The 14,809-nt window shown below is 40.5% G+C and overlaps 1 protein-coding gene across 1 annotated transcript in view; it reads right to left on the reverse strand.

The window, feature by feature from the left end:
• LOC149801456 (putative ATP-dependent RNA helicase DDX49) overlaps positions 1 to 14,809 on the reverse strand; it is a 120,866-nt gene that overhangs the window by 68,249 nt on the left and 37,808 nt on the right. The gene's annotated exons all lie outside the window — the stretch shown is intronic.

Consider the following 14,809-nt stretch of genomic DNA (forward strand, 5'->3'; position numbering starts at 1 on the left):
GCACGTCCAATGCTTCGATGGTAAGATTGGTTGTACGCTTGCACCAGTTGCAGTAAGATGTCGATGTACTTCAGAGTATGGTGATGTGCAAAATATTTCCACATGCGTTCTTTCAAGGTACGTTGAAAACGTTCCAGATGTTGGCTTTGGTTTCAGGATTCTCGGTGGTAAAAAGAAATGAATGTCACGTTTCTTCTTTTTGGAAATCTTGGTCCAGAAATTCGGTGACTTTGTCCGCTTGCCATCGAAGAGAGTGACGAACGCTTTGTCTCAACACTAGTTGCAGGGCTCGCACTAACTCGTGGCTCGATTTGGAAGTCAATGGTACGACCCAGGCAAATTTGGAAAAGACGTCGATGACACAAAACAAATATTTGTAGCCACGATTGTAGCTGGCCAAATAGGAGACATCGGCTAAATCGGCTTGCCATTGGTGATCGATGCCTTCCACTCGGGTGCGACTTCTGGAAAACTTGCGTCGAATGGGCTTGTGTAAAGTGTAGGTAGCTTGTTCTTGTAACCATCGTTGCACCTGAGGTAAACGGAGACTTTTCAGTCGAGTTTTGGCAGCATTATACAATTTTTGAACTCCTCCGTAACCTGCAGGATAGGATGGATCGTAGTAAATGCTGGCTAACACCTTTTCCATTTTTTGTTAATAAGGCACCAAGTCTTTGAGGATGCTACTCTTTTTCTCGTGGGGTATTTTCTTCGTTTGTAATGCTTTGCGTGTCAGACCAGCGATAGGTGTCGAGGAGGAGGATGTCTGAACAGAGGATATCAGTTCTTGTTTCACTTCTGTCTTTACCTTCTTTTTCTCTTGTGATGAAGAAGGGGTGGCCATCATCTTTTTAATCCATCCAATTCTGGAGGTAGGTGGTGTTGTTAACTTGAGTACCTTTTCTGGTGGAGTTTGAAACCCTTCTTCTTCTTCTTCTCCTTTTTCTGTCTTGGTCTCTAGCAGTAGTGGTGGTGGTGGTGCGGGGGATGGACTTTTCATCAAGTTTTTAAAATCTTTCAGAGTGGGTAGAGCTGTTTCGTCTAAAGCTTTTTGGTGAAAGAGTTGCAGTCGTTGCAAGAGTTGCCCGTACTTTTGCGATTTTTCTGTTTCGGACAAATCTTGGCGATCCATCAAGGACTGCAATTCGTATTGTAACTGGGACATCTCGCTCAAATTAGGATTGGAAGGTAAATGCGGGGTCCGCTGTTCTTGCCAACGATGGTATTCCATCCATCGTTTGTAAGGCAGTAAAGCTAGGTTTTGTCCTTCCATTGGATGTCAAGGGTCAATTCTAAGATCTAGAGTCTCCAGAGGTCCTTTTTATCTTGCTCCCACGAGTCTTCCCAACATGGTTTCCGAGACTCCTTTCAGTAATGGACCTAACAAGTGGGGTAAAATTCCTCCACGTTGGACCAACATCATCTTTTGACGAATTGGGATTTTCTTTTGAACCATTTGGCGAAGAACGTGACTATGTTTGCCTAAGCATTGTTTCTGGTGCTTGGACAAAGGGATCGTGCCTTTCAAAACGTTCAAACAACATACGGTATACGGTATCGAAGACCTCTTTGGAGGCCGTTTGAATGAGTTTTTTTTCGCAAGGGTGGAGAAGCTTTGGACAGGTCAGATAACATGTACCCATGTTTGACTAAACGAGGAGGCAGTCCTTTCCTTTTCTTTCCTTGGGGTTTAGAAGAGGAATGTTTTCTGGAGGGTGACATATTTTGCTTGTGGGTTCCGGGACATTCACAAAAAATACACTAACGTCGATGACTTAGCACACGCCCTTTTATCTTTTTTTTGGACTATCGCTTCGTCGTAAATGTGACAATATTATTTCCAAAATCGCCAAGGAATCATCCCCTTTGGCGACTCCTCTTTTTTTTTGAACGACTGTATCTTTTCTTTCGGTAACGTCGATGCTTAGCTAAGCGCTTTGTCGGATGACGAGCCTGTCTTTGTCTCTTTCTTTTTTGCCGATAGTGACGATATGAACTTCTTTGAGGTGACATCTTTTGGGAGTTCACTGATACACCTACAAACGCAGCCTTTTTATACTGAAACCCGTCGCCACTTATTGTCTTTGCTTCGAATCAACTTGAGGATAGGCATGAAACGTCGTGCAGGTGTACGTAACGGACTAAATCGAGCCAGTTCTTGCTTGGACAAATCCAGTAAACTCTGTAACATGCCCGATCTTACTTGGACTTTGATTTTGGGAGAAGGTACTTTGTGAGCAGCTGCCACTATCACTAAAAAGGAGGGTCTTGCCACTGGAGAAGTTCTTGGTGTCATCAACTGAGAAGTTCTTGGTGTCATCAACGTGTCCAAGTACTTCTCAGTTCTTTGTGTCATCAACGGAGAAGTGGGTGAACCTGAGGCTACCGGAGACGCGGTCACCGCCGTTGCAGGTCGTGGTTTGCGAGTGTAAGGTTGCATCCTGGCCGAAGTGCCTCTCTTGCGACTAGTTTATGTGGACTTTTCTTTTTCGGAGGACTTCTCTGTTTCTTTTTCTGGGGATTTTTCTTTTTCCGGGGTGGTGCCCTGATCTTGACATCGTTGCTCTTTTTCTTCTTGGGGCTTCGTTTGACTTTTTCTTGGGGAGAACTTTGGGAGCATTAGGATCCCATCTTAAGAGGGAGCGAATGATGACACCTCCTAGAGTTCCGCTCCCTCTAGGTTTCAAAATGATTTGCTTTTTGGTTTGAGTGTCGATGCGGGGATCGGCCAGTTGGGTCAAAATCTACTTTGTTCCGATCAAAAAAGAGCATTGTTTGATGAGGAATCTGCATGATCCCTTGCGGTAATTGACGTGCTGTCACCGTGAACCATCGTAAGACTTCTTTGAGATTGGCTTCTAAGGCACGAGCATGTATTTGTGGATTTTTTTCGCGACTGATGCCATACAAGGCACGAATCAATTTGACGGGAAGATGAGACTGAAGGGACGTCATGTTGAGACTGTTTGAGACAGACGAAAAGTGACTGAGGTTTTTATAGATTTTTTTGGAGGGTTAAGTCGAGGACGGATACGTGTACAGGACAGGCCCTCCGTCTTGACACCAGTGGTGAAACAAATGGGTACAAAATCGCAGATCATCGGGGGTAGTAGGTTTCAAATCGACGAGTAAATAGACGTGTGGAGTTTGAGTGGCATCGTCGTACGCCTGAGTGAGCCAATGCGTTCCTAACTGTTTGGCTAAGACTTGCACTTGCGATTTATCTCGAGGGCTTTTAAACAAGACCACGTAAAAAGCATTGATACTGATGGTGCGATGGGCTTTACTATGTAGAAACAAATTTTGAGTGATGTAAACGACACTGGCATTACGATGATGCCCTTTGTGCGTAAACCAAAGTTTAATTTCTTCTTCGTCTTCTCCTAACATGTCGTCGAAAATGACCAAATGGGTTTGACAGGAGTCAGACACGATTCCGTCGTCTTCTTTAGGAATGCCTTCCACAAACACGATGGAATCGCCTTGACTTTCTCGCAAGAGGCTGTACGCCGATTGCCACTCTTTGTAACACCACAAGATGCGTTGAGGTGGACGATCGATCAAATGATGTTTATGTTCCGTACAAACTATCCCTTGGGTTCAGGTGGTCCATGATGCGTTTAAACTCGGGATCGGTTTACAAACGGTGTTCGTACTCGTGTTCCCACATTTCCGCCACTTGGTATCCTTGCTGTTGTAACTTTAGGCGTAGCTGACAAGTGTCCTGGTACATGTATTCCATGGTTCGTTGTAAAAACTGATTTTTAGTGTTACGATCAGGGTAGCAGACGGGACACACATGAAATAAACAACCATTAAACTCGTATACGATCTTGGGGTTTTCTAAGTCCCTGCCATCCACTGAATGCGATCCGATGGTCTTTTCGCCCCCTCCGTTGCGGGCATGCTGAATCCATTTGTCATCCTTGTCGCACAAGTAATGTAACCAACGTAGGGCTTTGACCGAGTATTGACATTTGACAAAGTTGGTCGTTTGAGGGCTGATGACAGCCAGGCTGTTTTCAGGCATGAAACGTTGTCGGTACACTAAGGAACACGCTTTGGCAATGGTGCAAACTTCTTTCAAAGGATCGAACCCTCCGTGTTCCATGAACAGTTCTCGAAATTTTCCACAGCAACGTCGTAAAATGTCTACGTCGGAACGACAATACTTTAACATTTCTTCCTGAAAGTCGAAAGGATCAGAGGCGTGAGCCTGGTACCAAGCGTAGAAAGCTTCTCGTTGTTCGGTACGCATGTTGTCAGGGTCGTAATAGTGAGCCTCAGGCAAATGGGGTAGAACGGCATGTCGATTGGTTTCGGTACTGAAAAAGTGTGGAAAGTAACATTTGGCCATTTCTGTCATTCCAAACGTTTTAGGCATTCGACTCAAAGGCATGGCCAAGTAACTCATCGAATCTTAAAACTGTACTTGTTCCACTTGCATGGAAATGATTTGGGCTCAGATCAAAGTGACTTTAGGATGATCGGTAAAATGTTGGGTATAGTATCTGAGAAGAAACTGTCCATCGTATCCCGAGAAATTGTGAGCCATCACCGTGGCATGGTGATGACAATCTCCGTAACGTTCGATGTTCTCTTGGCTCCACGTCTTGTTGATGGGGTCTAAGACCCATCGGGCAAAATCGGCTAACGTGTTCGGTCGTCGAAAGATTTTTTACGCTCTCCAGGAATCTTATTGCAGTGAGGGCAATAACTCAAGATAGGTTATTGAATGCACTTTTCACACGCTCGGTGAGCCACGCAAAAATTAGGAATGTGAATGCCAGTCTCTAGCATGCATTCAAAATCGAAAAAGATGAAATTCCATTTCTTCTTGTGGTCCTTATTTTCCTCTTGTTCGTTTTGATATGTTTGCATGTAGCATTGATGTTCCAAGTCCACGATTTGGTGACAAATGTGACTTTTTTTTTTCCTCGACATACGTGTGACTTGGGACTGTTGGTACATATGCCTTGTCCACACGTAGGGCACAATATCAGGAGTTGACAAGCACATTTCTGCTGTGAACCTTGTGTCTTCAGATGTTATTGGTAACAGGCAGGGCTGACAAAAGTGCGCAGACAAGCTGGACAATGCACTCGTTCTTGCCCTTGGTCCAGACAGGGTTGAGAGGCCAAACATCCTGAGCATTTCGATCCACAATGTTTCTGTTGCTCTCGATTGTTATAGCCATAGTCACATTTCTCACGGTAATAACAGTATCCCAGGAATGCAGTGATACTGGTAATGGTATCGAAATGTTCATCGTGATGATAGAGATGAATATATTTTCCGTCCTTAAAGTCTTGGCCTCGAAACAACAGAGGTCCGCGCACTTCTTGAGGGTGCACTTTCAACGTGTCCGCGCACTTCTTGAGGGTGCACTTTCAACGTGTATCGTGGAGCTAGGGCATCTTGCAATTTTTGCATCTCTGGAATACCACAGGGTGTGTCTTTGGACAGGCTGACTTGTTGTAAAAGGAGTTGTGCTTCATTTCTTTGTTTAGCTCTGTCCGATTTTCGAATGTTCTCCCAGGCTCTTTTCCATTCCATCGGTGATGTCAAATTGGTCATTAGATTGTTGTACGTGTTGAATCTTGTCCATGACTTTGGAAGCGGTCAATTCTGCAGGGCTGCTAAACTCGATCCAAACAAGGGATTTCAAGCCGTCGTGTTCTATGGAAAGTCTCAAGCGATCGTCTTCTTTGGGTTGACATTGTCGCTTTAGTGTGGTGCGCAAAGAATCCCACACCTCGGTGATGAACCCTTCTGCTTTCTCCAACGGTACGTGGGACTTGAAATCTTTAAACTTCACCGTGTATTTGTAAGCCGTGGTTCTAAATTTTCTAGAGGGACGCTTTTCCGTCTCTCGAATGTGATAGTACTTTTCAGGGTTGATTGGTGAACTTTGGCTAGGTTTGGATTCTGGTTCACACATGTCATCTTCAAAATCACTGGCATGAATTTATGCCAAGACTTCAGCGATGGTACTAGGCGATAGATCGCATTTCTGCCTCTTACTTTCTTCATCTTAACTGCAAAATGTCAAATGACTACATGTGAAACACCATGGTTACTTTATATCGATGATGGAGCAGAGTATATATAAAGAGTGTGTGTCTTGTCCTTTCACTATTCATTTCACTCTCAAACTGAGCAGAACAATGGACGAGACTACACAGAGAAAACTTTTCATCAGAGCTTTGCGAGGGGTCATCAGATAATTTTCTTCAGACAAGCCGAGTCACTACTCACCCCCCTTTCGAGATAAAAGTCAAGATACTTGCTATATCTGTCAGAAGAAAGGGCATTGGTCTTCAGAGTGTCCAGACCGTCAAAAAAGCAAAACAGGGGCTTGAAGAGACAAAAGTCAAGATACCTGTTATCATTGTCAAGAAAAAGGACATTGGTCCCCAGATTGCCCTAAGACAAAACAGGAGCAAGAAGAAGAAGAAGAAGAGGGGAGTTATGGAGAGGAAGAAGAGGAAGAAAGCAGGCAGGTGAAGAAACAGAAACAGGAGGAAAAAAAAGAAGGGAAGAAAGTGAGGATGAAGAAGAGGAAAAAGCTGTGAAAGTCAAGAAATTTAAAAAAGAGAGAGAGTGAACAAAAACAAAGAAGAAGCTTATGAACTTTTTAAAGTGCTATGTTGTGTTGTGAATTGGATTGTAAAGTTTGTACCAGAATAAACAGTATATAAAATGTAAGTGTCTTTTGGTTTTGATTTTTAAACAACAAACTTAGGAAGCAATCAACTTTAACTGTCTTAAGCCTTTGCCACGGCCAAGGCCTATTTCTGGACTGCGTACTGTCGATGATGATTTGGTGGAAATGACTAAGGGTGGTATGGTAGGTGTGGTCAAAGGGTTGGGTTGTTTAGCTCGGGAAGGTCTTTTTCTCTTCAGTCGTAATAAAGAAGTCTGATACATTTGTTTGAGACTTCTTAACTCCACTAAAATGTCTAACAGTATCGTGACCGTTTGACTTTCACCCTCTTGTTTCTTTGCTGCTTCTTCTTGCTGTTTCTTTCTTACCTCTTCTTCTCGCTGCTGTAGGATAAAAACTTGTTCTCCTTCCTTTTGCTGTTGTATAAATTTCTCCAATTCTTCTTTCTGTCTCTATTTAAAATTCTCCACGTGTGGTAAAGAAGGAGAAGGTGGCGAAGGTAAATGTCCACAAAATCCCAGTTTACCTCTTCTGGAAGTAAGTCCGGGTTCCCTTGGACGGTGCACCCCAATTCATCGTCTTCTGAGTTTGCGCCATGTTTATGCTAACTGTTGCATGGATAGACTGCGCACAAAAGCTAGAGACTCTATATAGGGAATGTGACGTCAGGGACTGCAGTCTTCCGATTGTACGAATGGCGACTGAATTTTGTAACGCGTGTTTGGATTGGTCAACCAATTCAATCCGTTTCGATCCTCCCTTCCCCTATAAATAACAGCAGTTCGCTGCATTCCTTCACCTGTTCTCGTCACCAAGATGTGGACCGACGTGGAATCCTCTACTCTCGTCTCTTCAATGATGTTTAGAACGTACTTGTCGATGTATGTCCGATCCTCGTGGACAATTGTTAGGATGACAGATACATGTGTGTGGAAAAGATGAATCTACGTAGAAAGGCAAGGCTGTTTGAAGAGAGTTTTGATTTACGGACCAGAAGTGAGACAAAGTTTAAGGAAAAGAAGGAGACCTCAACAATGCCTACTATGTTAACAGTATGGTATGTTAACATAAAACCAAAGGCCCTTTTCAGGGCCAGTCATATGCAGCAAAAAGAAATTAACTTTCATGCCCAATTTCTTTTTCTTTTTTAATAAATGTCTGTGTTCTATCCATCTCCCATGTTCCATTTCCATTATCCCTAGACAGTCCCACCATGTCCAAGTTCCATTGTCCCTCAACAGTCCCAATCCATTGTCCAATGTTCAATTCCCATTGTCCCTATATTCCAAAACAATGGCCCCATGTTTAATTTACATAGTCCTCATGTAATAAACTCCCTAGTTTAACATTAAAGTCCCCTGCCCCTACACCGTCCCTATACACTACTGACTAGGTTGTTATTTCGTTTGGGGGTGAATATGATTGCCACAGTTTTTTCATGAGATATTTTGAAACCCCATTTGTCCGCCCATCTCCCTATGTTGTCTAGGCTCTGCTGGATTTCTTTAATTACTGTTTTATTGGCAGGATTTCCATTCCTCCATATGCCACTATCATCTGCAAATTGTGACATGTTTATTTTTGTGGAGGCTGCATTGAGGTCAAGGTCGTTTACCATTAGGTTAAATAGTAGGGGACTTATTACACTCGCTTGCGGTGTTCCATTTTCAAGTGAAAATTCTTCCGAATGGGTGTTGCCTATTCTTGTGGTAATTTTCCGGCCTGTGAGGAAATCGCCAATCCAGTTGATCAAGCATCCAGTTATTCCAAATTAGTTTAATTTGTCCATTAGTCCATTGGTCCATACTAGGTCGAACGCTTTTTCTACGTCTAGAAAAACCGCTATGTGGTTGCGATCGGTTTTCCTATGTGAGTTAAAAGCGAGTTTGATGTCTGTTTCCAATCTGAGAAGTTGGTCAGTGGTGGATCGTTTGTTCCGAAAGTCACAATGATTTATGGAGAGTAGGTTATTGGTTTCTAGGTGGTGTTTTAACCTATTTGCGATTATTGTCTCCATCATTTTGCAAATATTGTTTGTAAGAGAGATGGGTCGGTACGAATTTATGTTGTTGGGATCTTTACCTAGCTTGGGGATTGGTATTACTATGGCCTGTTTCCATTTGGTGGATAGTTGGCCTTTATCCCGTATCCTATTAAAGAGTTTGATTATGGCTATTGTTATATTGATAGGTAGTTTTTTTTATATAGATCATGCAACCTAACTGATCCTTACCAGGGGATGTTTCGTTTTTGGATCGTAGGGCTATCTCCCATTCATGTACTGTGATGTCGCTATTTAGGTGAGATTCTTTTGTTCCTTGGTCTTGAAACTTTGAGGTTGGGTTTCCTCCATTAGTTTTTTGTGTTCTTGAAAGTTTCTGGTGTGGTTATTGTTGCTACTCATGTTCGAAAAATGCTTCGCTAGGAGGTCTGCCTTATCTTTATCTGTTATGGCATTTTTAATTTTTGGGGCTGAGGTAGCTGCTTTCCCTTTTATGGCTTTTATCTTGTCCCATATTTGTTTTTAGTTTGATTTTAGACTCAGTTTAGAGCAAAAGGTTTGTCATAGATTAATTTGAGCAGTTTTTATAGTTTGTTTTAGTTCTTTTTCTTTATCTTTATATTGCTGGAAGTAGATATAATTTTTGGTGAGTTTATATTTATTTAAGGCCCTTTTTTGTCTTTATGTGCTATAGTGCAGTTGTCTTTGGGATGCATCGGTTAGCTGCCTCTATAATTGTGTCTGTTATGTCATCATAATACATGTCAATATTTGGGCTTTCTAAGTTATCTGGATTTACTCTAGCTAGTAATAATTGGAATTGGTCCCAGTCTGCCTGTTAGTACCTCCATTTAGTTGGGGTTTCGTTTGGAATGTGTTGAGGTTTTGTTTGAATATTGATTGTGATGGAGAAATGGTCACTTCCTAACGTATCTTCTTGGTCCACCCACCAATTTGTGATTTGAGCCAATTTTGGTGTAGTGATGGTTAGGTCAATGGCTGAGAGAGTGCCATCCTCAAGGTTTAATCTAGTGTTTAAGATGACCAGATTGTTCTCAGTTATCCATTGTTCAACAATTTTCCCTCTTTGATCTATCTTTTTACCTCCCCATAATTCACTGTGTGCGTTGAAGTCGCCACAGATAATTAGATTGTTGTTCTTATTAGTGATTGCCCTTAGTGAGATTAGGTTGGTAGGGCAGAAGGTACCCCCTGGGTCGTATGCATTTATTATTTGAATGTTTGTAGTTCCTATATTTATCATTACTGACATTATTTCGATGATATTATTGATGTTTAGGTTAGGGTGTACTTTTATTATTTCATAGTAGATTAGTGTATCTATCAAAACAATTGCTAGTCCACCCCCTTTCTGCCCCTTGGGTCCGTTTTTAAAGATTCCCTGGGTATAGCTTTGTAGTTTGGGGAGGCGTTTGTGTTCTTGTGTTATGAGGGTTTCCTGCGGCCGAATTATTCAGTTTGTTCTGCAGTTCTGATAGGTTTTTAAAGATTCCTCTGCAGTTCCATTGCCAAATGGTGATTTTATTATTTTTTGTACTATCCATTTATGACGTTGTCTTTATCTGTTAGTCTTGTGGTCCAATCAGCTAGTATGGTGAAAATGGTTTTGAGGGTTCTCATTATGCTACTGATATCTTGTATTAGGGTTCCTGTTGTTAGTTTCATTGCTGCCTGTATTAATTCTGTGTTGGGGTGTGTGTTAGGTTTGGGGATGTTTGGGGTGACAGTTTTGTTTGTATCTGGAGTGTTATCAGGGTGGTCTTGGTTTGTTACAATGTGGGTTGTAGTTTTTGGTTCATTTGTTTCCTGATTCGAGGGTATGTTTTGTGGTGCAATGTTTTCCCTTTTGATTCTGTGTGGAGAGTTTTGGTGCTCATTGATTGTTTCAGAGGTAGATTTTGGTGTGTTGGGGTTGTTTTTACAGATAATGTTTTTGGCAGAATGGTAGGTGAGGTGTTTTTCGTTCATTAAGTCCACTATTTGCTTCTCTTTTATTGCAAATCTGCATTCTGCCGATCTAGGATAATGATTTTCTTTACAGTTAACACATTTTTGTTTACTTGTGTGGATTCTCCTTTGTGTGGACCTCCGCAGTACTTGAATCTTGGTTTGAATCTACATCTTTGGACATAGTGTCCCCAGTGCAGGCATTAGGTGCAAAATCTTAGCCTGTTTATGTAGTTTTCCAGCTTATGGTACACTCCTGACTGTCCTAGTTTTATTATTGAAGTTATTGGCTCGGTAGCCTCTATAACTGTTTTGTTTGTTTCTTGTCCGTTGTGATTTTTAAGACGATAGACTTTGGTGGTATGTGTTCTATTTGCTGTGAGTTTATGAAGTAGGAGTTCATTGCTTATGTCCTTGTTGCATCCGTTTAGTGCTATTACTTTTTACAAGATAGTGGTTTTAGTGGGTTCAGGCAGATTAGTTGTGGTTTCACTGTGTTTGGAGCTCAAGTGACTCGTGTTTCCTTTGAGTGCTATGGTGTCTCTCTACTTTGGTCTTTATTGGGCCTATAGTTTCAATTTGGATCGATATTTCCACCTGTTGAATTGTGCTGCATTGGACAATCAGGTATTTTCGACTTGGTCTTATCAGTTTGAATTGTCCAGTGTGAATTTTGGCCAGTGCTGTCATAATACTTTTGGTACTTAGATTAGTAATTATGTTGCACCTGCTGCTTATGTATATGGTGTGTTCGATGGAATGGATATTGTGAATTTTGTTTTGGGGATTCTGTTGTTGTTTTATTTCCTGTTTTGAGTTAACCTTACTTGTGGGTGGGTTTTGCTTGTTTTGGGGTTTAAGCGGGCCATTGCCTTTATCTAGGTATGTGTTTTGCGTTTTTTGGTTTGTTTGGGGTCTTTGGGTTCCCTTATTAGTGATGCCCCTGGGTAGTTTGGTAGTGTCTAATTCATTGGATTTGTTCCCATAGGTTGGTGGTTCCCTTGGTTTTATTATCCCACATGGTCTAGGAGTTTGGCTTGAGTGTATAATTTCTTTCCTAATTTTTGATTTATTGTTTTTTGCTTGATTTCCTGTTGTTGGTTTGTTTGCATGTTTATAGGATTGGTGAATTTTGGGGTGCTGGTTATGATTATGTGGTCTAATTATTGGGGTTTAAGGTATGTAGGTTACTGTCAAATTCATTTGTTAGGTTTGGAATAGTGGTGTCTATATCTTCATTTGTGTGTGTTTTTTCCGGCTTCCTTGAAGAGGATTGGCGATAGTATTGGCATTGTATTTATATTGTACCCTGGAGTGTAGTTTTGTATTTCTAGTAGTTTCTGTTGATGGGGTGGGTGGGTGTTAGTTATGTCTGTTGGTTTGTGGTTTGCTTGGTCTGTGTTTGTGACCAGAATTTGGGGTCCCAGTGTGATGTTGGTTGAATTGGAGTTTGCTGTGGTTGGTACGACTTGCGTTAATCTTGATTTGTTGATAGGGTTGTTTGGTGGCTTGTGTGTTTGCGTTTTTGGATTGAATAGAGCCATTTGTTTGGACCTAGTTTGCATTCTTCTACTTAAATTGCGTCTAGCATTGAATGATGACTTATCTTTTGTTTTTGTCCTAACGCCCAGTCTGCTCCTCCGCTCCAAGTCTCTCTTTTGATTCCATTGTTTTCTGTTCCTATCGTTCCTTTGTTTGAGAGTTCCTTTGTTCTGTGCACTTCCTTTATTCACGGCTTGGCGGGTTGCTAATCGTTTCCTCTTCTTAGTTTTATTTCTTTGCTCTTGTTTTCCTCTTCCTTTCTTCTATGTCAAATGGTGATGGTGGTGGCCGCACTCAGTAGAACTTTTAAAATTATACACCAAGCTGGTTTAACACAGTAACAAATCAAGCAAATTGAGAGATAGTTTTCAAACTTGACGTTCTTTATATTTTATATTATAATATAATGGAATGTTTAATTGTATTTGTGGTATGTATAATTGGAAAAGATGAATTCGCTACCAACTTCACGTTTAGATTTAATTTGGAAATAAAAGATTCTTTAAGTAATATTGAGTAATGTTTAGTAACCTATTCCAAATTAGTATCCCATTTTAAATTTAGCACGATGCATTTCTTCAAAATGATTGTTGCATTAATCACAACTATTGAATTTTATACTCACTGGATATCGTGAAGTTAATCGAGATTTAACTATCTGTATTAAATTCTAAAAGGCAGAAATTATACAATGAAGTTGGCAAGCACGATGGGAAAGTGTAAGTTTATATGTATTTCTTGTATTTTAAATATAAAGTCTTTATAAAAGTATCTTTAGAATTTAGCACACACACACACACACACACACACACATATGTGTGTATATAGTAGATGTAGTCGTAAATTCACGGTTATTGGTGACACCCTTGTTAGAGACCCTGAATTCTATCTCCTCTCTCTTTCTCTCTAACCATGGACAAAGACATTTCTTAACTTATGAGTAATCCCTTCTCATAGCAAGAGATGACAAGAAGGTTATGATACAAACGCATATCATAACAGTTCAATAGATTAAGTCATGCTTATTGAATGTACATGAAAACAGTATATAAATGTTTCCTATATGTACACCCCACTATTAATAATCAAATAATTAAAATATATGAAATAGTGTGCATTTATTGCACTACAAAGAAAGCAAAGTAGAAAACATACAAACAAACAAATCTAGGATTAAAGGGTCTCGGCCAATATATAATATTATGCAAATGCGATATATGGATTTATTCGTTGTTTGATCTAGGGAATTCACCTGGTACAAGTCCATTGTTTAAAATAAAAATTATGTAGCTTTGAAACTCTATCGCTAGCTCTGTATTTTGAAGTGGATACTCCCCGTAATGTATCAAAGGTCCAAATAAAGGTATTATTCAGCAAAAATGAATGAACTCAAAATGTATGGTTGTTCCCCTTTCAGATAGCTGATTGATTCTTCCTATCTATCCAGAGAATGGTTTTTCGACTGCTTTGCCAGCACAAAGTGAAATTCGATCTTTTCAGCGTGGTTTTTTTTTGACACTTCAATATGTGTAATTGAGATCGACACAACTCAAAATTTTGTACACTTTGTTATTCGCTTAAAGGGTTACAGTCGTTTTACGTTCAAATGTAAATGCGATGCTTGGTATTAAACATCTGGCGAATGGTCGTCAAGAGAAGTGTTATCGTACATACCACAGTATACAAATGAGATAATCAGAAAACGATGAGATATCAAAGCAACTAAAACGTATGTATGTATGTATGTATGTATGTATGTATGTATTTCGAACAGTTTTCATATATGAGAGAGAAAGTCTGGTTTTTTTTATACAGCATATATTTCGTTTGGTTTCTTTCCTTTACTTTCCGGACCACTCCGGAGGCCTAAGTGGTTAGAGCGTCCGCCTCGGACGTGGGATGTCACGGGTTCGAACCCCGGCCGAGTCATACCTAAGAATTATAAAAATGCTACTACCAGCTGCCTCGCTTGCCGCTCAGCATTAAATGGTGAGTGCTAGGACTGTTCGAGCCACTGTCAAGATAGTGTGACTGGTGAGACATGATGATACATGTCTGCGGCATGATGACCCAGACATCACTATAAACTGTAACACTGCAGACGTCGTAGCGATATGACTGAAAAATTGTTAAAGCTACGTTAAAAATCCAAATCACACACACACAGACACGCACACACCTTTCACGTTCCCTTCTAGCTTTGTTTGATTTTAATCAATATTTTCGAACATCGCGGTTAATACGTTGTGTCTTTCTGTTGCAAAAGTTTAAAACTTTTTCGTAAAACACTTCAGAAGGTATCTGTGTCGTTGCGTGACATTGAATATATTGTCAATGGAGGAAATTATGTTTTGTTTTTCAACCGTTTTTAATATCAGGAATAAAAAATTGTGTTTCTTATCCAGTCCGAGTCATTTTAAACTTTTCATAGCTAAAACATGCCAAGGTTTGTCATATTTATCAAAAGCAGTTCAGAGAGTTATGTTCATTCAGATTTTATTTCCTGTTCTCTTCAAGACTCTCAACCACCCGGATCTTACAAACGCAAAATACTTAAAATGGACCGATTAGGTCTCACAATATCGTTCTAATGTATGAGCAACGTAATTGTATAATGAAACCAAAAGTTT

The sequence above is a fragment of the Sinohyriopsis cumingii genome, chromosome 4, assembly GCF_028554795.1.
Source record: "Sinohyriopsis cumingii isolate HCF-2022 chromosome 4, ASM2855479v2, whole genome shotgun sequence".
Classification (NCBI taxonomy): Eukaryota; Metazoa; Mollusca; class Bivalvia; order Unionida; family Unionidae; genus Sinohyriopsis; species Sinohyriopsis cumingii.